The following is a 9,485-nucleotide window of genomic DNA, read 5'->3' as shown; positions in this document are numbered from 1 at the left end:
AAATCTGTCACTACCTCCATTTCTTCCCCATCTATTTGCCAGGAATTGAGAGGGCCAGATGCCATGATCTTGGTTTTTCTTAATGTTTAGTTTCAACCCAACTTTTGCACTCTCCTTTATTCTATGCCCGGAATAAATTTTGAACCTCTCTGTTGGGAAGAAAGAAGGTTGGAGAATGAGATGAAACGACTGCCAAAGTTGGCTTTATCTTACCTGGAAGGTTTTGGGAAGAAATGGCTCCTGTCAGGATCATCATCAGAGCATCCAATTGCTCATTTATGAATTATTGATTCGATTTGGATCACCAATCTTTTTTTTTAAAAAAAAACTTGAATCGATTCAGAGTATTGATTTGATAAAAGTAAAGGTTTCTTGACTTATAACCCGCTTATAAGTAGCTTTGGGGGGTTGCGCTGTAAATTGGAATGGTCAGTAAACCCACCCGTGATATATTATGCACTACCTATAGTTTTTTTTTTAAAAAAAATTGAATGGCTCCATGGTTCAAGCATTTGGCTGCTGTTCAAATATCACCAACTATACAGATAGTTCTGGATTTACAACATTTCATTTTGTGACAGTTTGAAGCTATAACATCACTGAAATTTTCACCCTTATGAGGATTGCAGCATCCCTGTGATCGTGCATCAAAATTTTGGACAACTTGGCAACTGGTTCGTATTTATGACAGATTGCAGTGTCCCGGGGTCATGTGTGATCCCCTTTCTCACAAGCAAAGTCAATGGGGAAGCCAGATTCATTTAACAGCCATGTCACTAACTTAACAGCTGCGGTGATTCGCTTTACCACTGTAGCAAAGAAGGTCCTAAAATAGGGAAAAATCTCGCTTAACTTCTGTCTCACTTAGCAACAGAAATTTTTGGCTCAATCGTGGTCGTAACTCGAGGACACCCTGTGCAATGCAAAACAGAGGTGTAATGCAAAACAGCGTACGGTCCAAAAAAATCAGAATGGCAGCCACAAGCGTGTCATTCAGGGAGTCTTCAAACTCGGGCCCGTTTATGACTTGTGGACTTCAACTCCCAGAATCCCTCAGCCAGGCACGCTGGCTGAGGAATTCTGGGAGTTGAAGTCCACAAGTCATAAAAGGGCTGAGTTTGAAGATCCCTGGGTGTAATTGAAGCTCCGCCTGTGGGTGTGTGTTTTTTGGGGGTTTTTTTAGGTGCGTATTACACACACAAAGGATACAGGGTCTCCACTCACAAGCCGGAGAACAGCCGTTTGCCATCACCCAGCGTTTTATTTCATTTGCAATGCATAACTGCCTCTTGCCAGTTTTCCTAATTCAAACAACATGAAAAGAAAAATAGCAAAGGATTCCTTCTATAAAAACCCCGAAGCTAAGGTTGCAGGGGGAGAGGGGAAACCTCTGCTGATAAATAAAAAAAAAATACGAGAATAAATAAACAGAATTATTTCCTATTGATTCCCTGTTACCTCAGGACGATTCCCCTGGCTGCAAACGTCTGAGGTGTATTTTTTTTTTTTTTTTGCGGTGAATTTCATTAAATGTTTGGACTGGAGGCCCCGAGCGGCTTTTTAATGAAAAACATACATTTTTCTTTTTGACTGTGTGGGTTTTCGCAGACAAAAACAGATTCTCTGACGACACAAACATCCCGTTCAGGGTAATTTTCTTTTAACTTCATAATGAGCAAGGAGAAGATCCAAGTGGCTTGAGGAGAATTGATGCGTATTAATGTTCTTCGAAGAAAGCAAAATAAGCGAAATAAAACTAATGGAAAATCCGGCTGGGATTCAATGGAAAAATAATACAGGCAGTCCTCGACTTAAACAACAACAGCCCGTTTACTGACCGTTGGAAGATACAACGGCACAGGGAAAAAGTGACTGAGGACCAGCTGGGATGTAAATGGAATAATAACACAGGTAGTCCTCGACTTACAATTGTTTGTTTAGTGACCATCTGAAGTTACAACAAAGTGACTTAGGACTTACATTTTCACACTTGACACTTTGTTGTTGTTAGCTGTGAAGTCGTGTCCGACCCATCGCGACCCTATGGACAACGTTCCTCCAGGCCTTCCTGTCCTCTACCACCTTCTGGAGTCCATTTAAGCTCACGCCTCCAGCTTCAGGGACTCCATCCAGCCACCTCATTCTCTGTCGTCCCCTTCTTCTCTTGCCCTCAATCTTTCCCAGCATTAGGCTCTTCTCCAGTGAGTCCTTCCTTCTCATTAGGTGGCCAAAGGATTTGAGTTTCAACTTCAGGATCTGGCCTTCTAAAGAGCAGCCAGGGTTGATCTCCTCTAGGACTGACCGGTTTGATCGCCTGGCGGTCCAAGGGACTCGCAGGAGTCTTCTCCAGCACCAGAGTTCCAAGGCCTCGATTCTTTGGCGCCATACATTGCAACTGGGAAGACCATAGCCTTGACTATACGCACTTTTGTTGACAGGGTGATGTCTCTGCTTTTTAGTGTGCTGTCTAGATTTGCCATGGCTTTCCTCCCCAGGAGCAAGCATCTTTTAATTTCTTGGCTGCAGTCCCCGTCTGCAGTGATCTTGGAGCCCAGGAAAATAAAATCTGTCACTACCTCCATTTCTTCCCCATCTATTTGCCAGGAATTGAGAGGGCCGGATGCCATGATCTTGGTTTTCTTAATGTTAAGTTTCAACCCAACTTTTGCACTCTCCTTCTTCACTCGCAACGAGAGGCTCTTTAGTTCTTCTTCACTTTCTGCCACTTTCTGCCACTTGACACTTACGTGATCAAAATTAAGCTGCTTGGCAACCGACTCGTATTTATGACGGTTTGCAGAGTCCCGGGGGGGGGGCACGTGGTTCCCCTTTGGTGACCTTCTGACAAGCAAAGTCAATGGGGGAAGTTGGGTTCAGTGAAAAACCGTGTTCCCACCTTCACTCCTGCAGAGATTCGCTTAACAACTGGGGCCAGCATAGTCGTAAAATGGGGCAAAAGGCACTTAAGAAATGTCTCACTCAGCAACGGAAATTTTGTCGCCGTAAGTCAAGGACCGCCTGCAACTGCTCAAAGGGGTTACCTGGGGGGGGGGGCTTAGTTGAGGGGTATCCAAGGGTCACTTCTGATTTCTTTCCCCCCCTCAAAAGAAGCCTGGAAATGTGACCCAACAGATTCCAACAAATTATAACGTTTAATGTGGAAGAAGAGGAATCAGCGGAACGACTCGCCTCCAGAAGCTGTGAACGCTCCAACACTGGAGGTTTTTAAGAAGAGACAGGACAGCCATTTGTCTGAAATGGTATAAGGTTTCCTGCCTGAGCAGGGGGTTGGACTAGATGACCTCCAAGGTGCCTTCCAACTCCGTTATTATTGTTGTTGTTGTTATGAAAACATGTTAAAGATGTTATTAAATGCCTGGGGCAACATTATCTGAGCTGTATGCGCTTAATGTAATAGTGTAGATTTCTTTTCTTTTTTTTTTTTCCTACGGAACCCACACAGAGTTGGCCTTGATTACCCTTTTAAACTCTGGCCGCTAATGTAACACTTGAAGATTGAATGCGGGCCCTGAAAAACATCACACAACCCGGCCTTGTTGTATTAAAGGTCTTCTCAATGTACACATGTTGTACTTTGACAATAAAGGTGTATTTATTATTATTATTATTATTATTATTATTATTATTATTATTATTATTATTATTATTATTATTATTATTATTCTCCTTCTCCTTCCCCTTCCCCTTCTCTCTCTCCTGTCCTCCTTCTCCTTCTTTTTTTCCTTCCCCTTCTCCTTCTGCTCCTCCTCCTTCTCCTTTCCCCCCTTTTATCCTTCCCCCTTTCTTTTCCCCATCCCCTTTTCCTTATGTCCTCCTGTCCTCTTCTCCTCCTTCTGCTTTTCTCCTCCTCCTCCTCCTCCTCCTCCTCCTCCTCTTCCTCCTGTATTATTATTCAGAATAACGGAACGGACCTTAGAGGTCTTCTAGTCCAACCCCCTGTTCAGGCAGGAAACCCTATATCATTCTGGACAAATGATTGTCCAATCTCTTCCAGTGTTGGAGCCTTCACAACTTCTGGAGGCAGGTTGTTCCACTGGTTAATTGTTCCCACTGTCAGGAAATTTCTCCTTAGTTCTAGGTTGCTTCTCTCCTTGGTTAGTTTCCATCCGTTGCTTCTTGTCCTGCCTTCAGGTGCTTTGGAGAATAGGTTGATCCCCCTCTACTTTCAATATGTTTATTTCAAGATTTTTATGGGAGAAAGCTTTTATGGGTCAGCAATTCAAAAGGCCTGCGCAGTTAGCTATCATGGATGCAGACCGAAGTAACAATGCAAACATGTTAAGCAAAGAATTAAAATGGACCGCACATGATTAAAACTTTGAAAACTTTCTAATCAGCGCAAGAAGAGTCTCCCTTGAATCCAGCTCCAGAAAATGCTCTGATACGTTGCGCGACGTCATGTGATATTGCGAGTTTGACATGTCTGGCTTAGACTTAGAGGGTGCTGTGAAGCACTGTGAAGCAGTATATAAATCTATGTGCTATTGCTATTCTATTCTATTCTGTTCTATTCTATTCTATTCTATTCTATTCTATTCTATTCTATTCTATTCTATTCTATTCTATTCTATTCTATTCTTATTCTTTCCTATTCTCTTCTCTCTTCTCTTCTCTTCTCTTCTCTTCATTTCTCTTCTCTTCTCTTCTCATTCTTATTCTTTCATATTCTCTATTCTATTCTATTCTATTCTATTATATTCTATTCTATTCTTATTCTTTCCTATTCTCTTCTCTCTTCTCTTCTCTTCTCTTCTCTTCTCTTCTCTTCTCTTCTCTTCTCTTCATTTCTCTTCTCTTCTCTTCTCATTCTTATTCTTTCATATTCTCTATTCTATTCTATTCTATTCTATTCTATTCTATTCTATTCTATTCTATTCTTATTCTTTCCTATTCTCTTCTCTCTTCTCTTCTCTTCTCTTCATTTCTCTTCTCTTCTCATTCTTATTCTTTCATATTCTCTATTCTATTCTATTCTATTCTGTTCTGTTCTGTTCTGTTCTGTTCTATTCTATTCTATTCTATTCTATTCTATTCTTATTCTTTCCTATTCTCTTCTCTCTTCTCTTCTCTTCTCTTCTCTTCTCTTCTCTTCTCTTCTCTTCTCTTCATTTCTCTTCTCTTCTCTTCACTTCTCATTCTTATTCTTTCATATTCTCTATTCTATTCTATTCTATTCTATTCTATTCTATTCTATTCTATTCTATTCTATTCTATTCTATTCTTATTCTTTCCTATTCTCTTCTCTTCTCTTCTCTTCTCTTCATTTCTCTTCTCTTCTCTTCACTTCTCATTCTTATTCTTTCATATTCTCTATTCTATTCTATTCTATTCTATTCTATTCTATTCTATTCTATTCTAATTCTTATTCTTTCCTATTCTCTTCTCTCTTCTCTTCTCTTCTCTTCTCTTCTCTTCTCTTCTCTTCTCTTCTCTTCTCATTCTTATTCTTTCCTATTCTCTGTTCTATTCTATTCTATTCTATTCTATTCTATTCTATTCTATTCTATTCTATTCTATTCTATTCTATTCTATTCTAATTCTTATTTTTTCCTATTCTCTCTTCTCTTCTCTTCTCATTCTTATTCTTTCATATTATCTGTTCTATTCTATTCTATTCTATTCTATTCTATTCTATTCTATTCTATTCTATTCTATTCTATTCTATTCTATTCTATTCTATTCTATTTCTATTTCTATTTCTTATTCTTATTCTTTCCTATTCTCTGTTCTATTCTATTCTATTCTATTCTATTCTATTTCCATGGTGGCAGAGCGGTGAGAATGCAGTATTGCAGGCTGACTCTGCCCACTGCCAGCAGTTCGATCCTGACCGGCTCAAGGTTGACTCCAACCTTCCATCCTTCCGAAGTCGTAAAATGAGGACCCAGATCGTTGGGGACAACAGGCTGACTCTGTAAACTACTTAGAGAGGATTGCAAAGCACTGTGAAGTGGTATATAAGTCTATGTGCTATTGCTATTACTTCCATCCTTCCGAGGTGGGTAAAATGAGGCGCCAGATTATTGGGGACAATATGCTGACTCTGTAAACTGTTTGCAGGTGGTTATTGCTATTGCTATGATAACCCAGATTTAAGGGCATAGCAGGTAGATGAGGATAGGGTAGCTTAACAAGGACACACAAATGAAGACTGATCTCGACTAAGTGCATGCTCTCCTTGATCTTGGGAGATCTCCCAAGGAGAATCTGTGAGGATAGCAGCATCCTTTGGGAATACTTTGGCAAATGGAACCCCGACTGATACAGACAGACTGCGTAAGGATATCTTTCCCAGGGGAGAATGACTTTGAAACCTCAATGTCTTTTGCAACAAAGGGCACTCAGGCTAGGGATCAAACTTAGCAAGTTTTGAGCAGGCCTCTCTGGGTAGACTTGTGGACAAAAATGGTTGTGACTCAGACTCTCTCGGTCGTCCTGTTTCCAATGATTCTCGAAGAATGAAAGAGCTCATTGTCCTAGCCCTCTCCTTGCCTAGAGCATTATTCACACCTGCTGTTGGAATGAGTGACTTGCTCGCCATTGGAGCATTCCTTTGATTCTCACCTCGTGAAGGGTCAACTGAGGATGAGAAGGCTTGAGATGGTGTGGAGCTGAGGTTACTCCTGAGCTGAGACAAATCTGGGAGGAAGAAACCTGGAAGAAGTCTCCACCATTGGGCTTAGATAACAGAATAACAGAGTTGGAAGGGAACTTGGTGGTCTTCTAGTCCAACCCCCTGCTCAGGCAGGAGATCCTATACATTTCAGACAAACGGCTGTCCCATCTCTTCTTGAAAACCTCCAGTGATAGAGCATTTCTTCTGAAGGCAGGCCATTCCACTGATTAATTGCTCTCACTGTCCAGAAATTTCTCCTTAGTTCCAAGTTGCTTCTCTCCTTGATTAGTTTCCACCTGTTACTTCTTGTCCTGCCTTCAGGTGCTTTGGAGAATAGTTTGACTCCTTCTTCTTTGGGGCAGCCCCTGAGATATTGGAAGACAGCTATCATGTCACCCCAATCCTTCTTTTCTTTAGACATACCCAATTCCAGCAACTGTTCTTCATGTGTTTTGGCCTCCAGATCTCTAATCATCTTTGTTGCTCTTCTCTGCACTCTTTCCAGAGTCTCAACATCTTTTTTACATTGTGGTGACCAAAACTGGTGGTGATATTCAATCTTCTAGGACAAGGGTAGGCAACCTTGGCTCTTTTATGACTCGTGGACTTCAACTCCCAGAATTCCTGAGCCAGCCACGCTAAGGGGAAAGGGAGAGGTTTCCATGCTGAGCCTGCTGGCTCAGGAATTCTGGGAGTTGAAGTCCACAAGTCATAAAAGAGCCTTGGTGGAGCAGTGGGCTAATGCTCCTTAAGTAAAACCAGCTGCCTGCAATTAGTGCAGGTTCGCATCCCACCAGGCTCAAGGTTGACTCAGCCTTAAATCCTTCCGAGGTAGGTAAAATGAGGACCCAGATTGTTGGGGGCAATTAAGCTGACTTTGTAATAATGCCGCTTGGGGTGTGTGTGAAAGCCCTAATAAGCAGGCATATACATAGAATGAAGGCTACTGCTAAGCTTGTAAGCCGCCCTGAGTCTTCCGAGAAGGGCGGGATATAAATGGAATTAAAAGTAAAAATAAAAAATAAATAAATAAATTAAAAGAGCCAAGGTTGCCTACCCCTGGCCTAGGACATCATGGAGATTCCATCGAAAGATCGATCCGTTTCAGCATGTTCCAGAAACAAGGATAATTTTCTCCGCTTAAACTCCAGCCAGAGAATGACTAGGGAGATTCTCAATCATCCAGGTGCCCAAAGTACTTTTCCAAAAGGCATCTGGACTTTCTTGGCATTTTCCTTTGAGTTAGAACTGAAGAAAGTTCTTGGATGAGAAGCGAAACATTCTGAAAGGGGAAAAAAAACAAGAAGAAGAAGATGCCTTTTGGAAAAAGCATCTTTGGGATGTTCAGGCCGAGAAGAAACAAGAATCAAAATAGTGAGATAGCCAGAAAGAGAACTTAAGAACCTCAGCGGAGCCTTATTGATTCAGACTAAGGTCCATTCCAGACCAGGTTTTGTTCCGTGTGAGGGTTGTCAACTCCCAGCTTAACAACAGTTCCCTACCCAGAGGGAATTGTGGGAAGAATCTAGAGAAAGAAATATTTTGGAGAATATTACAGAATATATTTCCCAAAGGATCTTAAAGGCAGAGAAGCAAGCCCAGTTTTTCTTAATAGCCCCAAGCTGAAACTAGGCAGAGGCCAGGTCTGTAGAAATGCAGATTTGATAATCCATTCAGGAAGGTTGGACCAGGAAGCTATTAGGAAAACAAAGACCCTAAAATCTACATATACCTCCACTCAAATTCTAAGGTCAGGAGACATAATAGGATTAACCACCAATACCAAAAGGGCACACTCAGACTCCGGTCACAGTCCATGACACAGGAAATATAAAGCCTCAAACAGGGACAGGAAACAACCTCAAAAGCCCAGAAGGTATAAAAACCCACCAATCCCTGCAACACGTGGTCAGTTTTTCCCCCAGAGCCATCTTTCTGTCTGGCTCTGCTCTTCAATAAACTACAACCTTCTTTTGTAAAGCAGTCTCCATTTTGTTTATTCCCAGATTGGACTGGACCCTGATGGTGATTCTTCTTTCAACAGAATGATCCATCATGAGTCTCATTACTGAGGTTTAGCATCAAAAGATTCAAGAAACAAAATCTTGGGAACCGAATAAGCCAAAAGGAAAGTGTTTACTTATTAGTAAGTTTATTAAGCAGGGCTTCTGAGAAACGTTTATACCTCTTTTCCCCAGAATGCAAGTCCAAAGGACCAACCACCCTTTCCCCATCTAGGGCTGTCAATGAAAGAGTCATCTGCTCAACTTATCAATATTTTAAGATACAGGTAGTCCTTAACTTAGAAGGGACGCGGTGGCTCAGTGGGTTAGGACGCTGAGCTTGTCGATCAGAAGGTCAGCAGTTTGGCGGGTCGAATCCCGAGTGCCGCGTAACAGAGTGAGCGCCTGTTACTCGTCCCAGCTTCTGCCAACCTAGCAGTTTGAAAGCACGTAAAAATGCAAGTAGAAAAATAGGGACCACTCCGGTGGGAAGGTAACAGCGTTCCGTGCGCCTTTGGCATTTAGTCATGCCGCCACATGACCACGGAGACATCCTCGGACAAGCGCTGGCTCTTCGGCTTTGAAACGGAGATGAGCACCGGCCCCTAGAGTCGAAACGACTAGCACGCATGTGCGGGGGAACCTTTACCTTTACCTTTAACTTATCATCACAATGGAGCCGATAGCTGAGCAAGACAGTTGTTAAGGGAGTTCTGCTCCATTTTATGACCTTTCTTGAAGTAGTTGTTAAGTGAATCAACGCAGTTGTTAAGTTCGTAACACTGTTGTTAGTGAATCTGGCTTCCCTTTGACTTTGCTTTTCAGAAAGGTCATAAAAGGGGATC

Source organism: Vipera ursinii (genome assembly GCF_947247035.1).
Source record: "Vipera ursinii genome assembly, chromosome: 7".
NCBI lineage: Eukaryota > Metazoa > Chordata > Lepidosauria > Squamata > Viperidae > Vipera > Vipera ursinii.
This window is presented reverse-complemented; position numbering follows the sequence as displayed.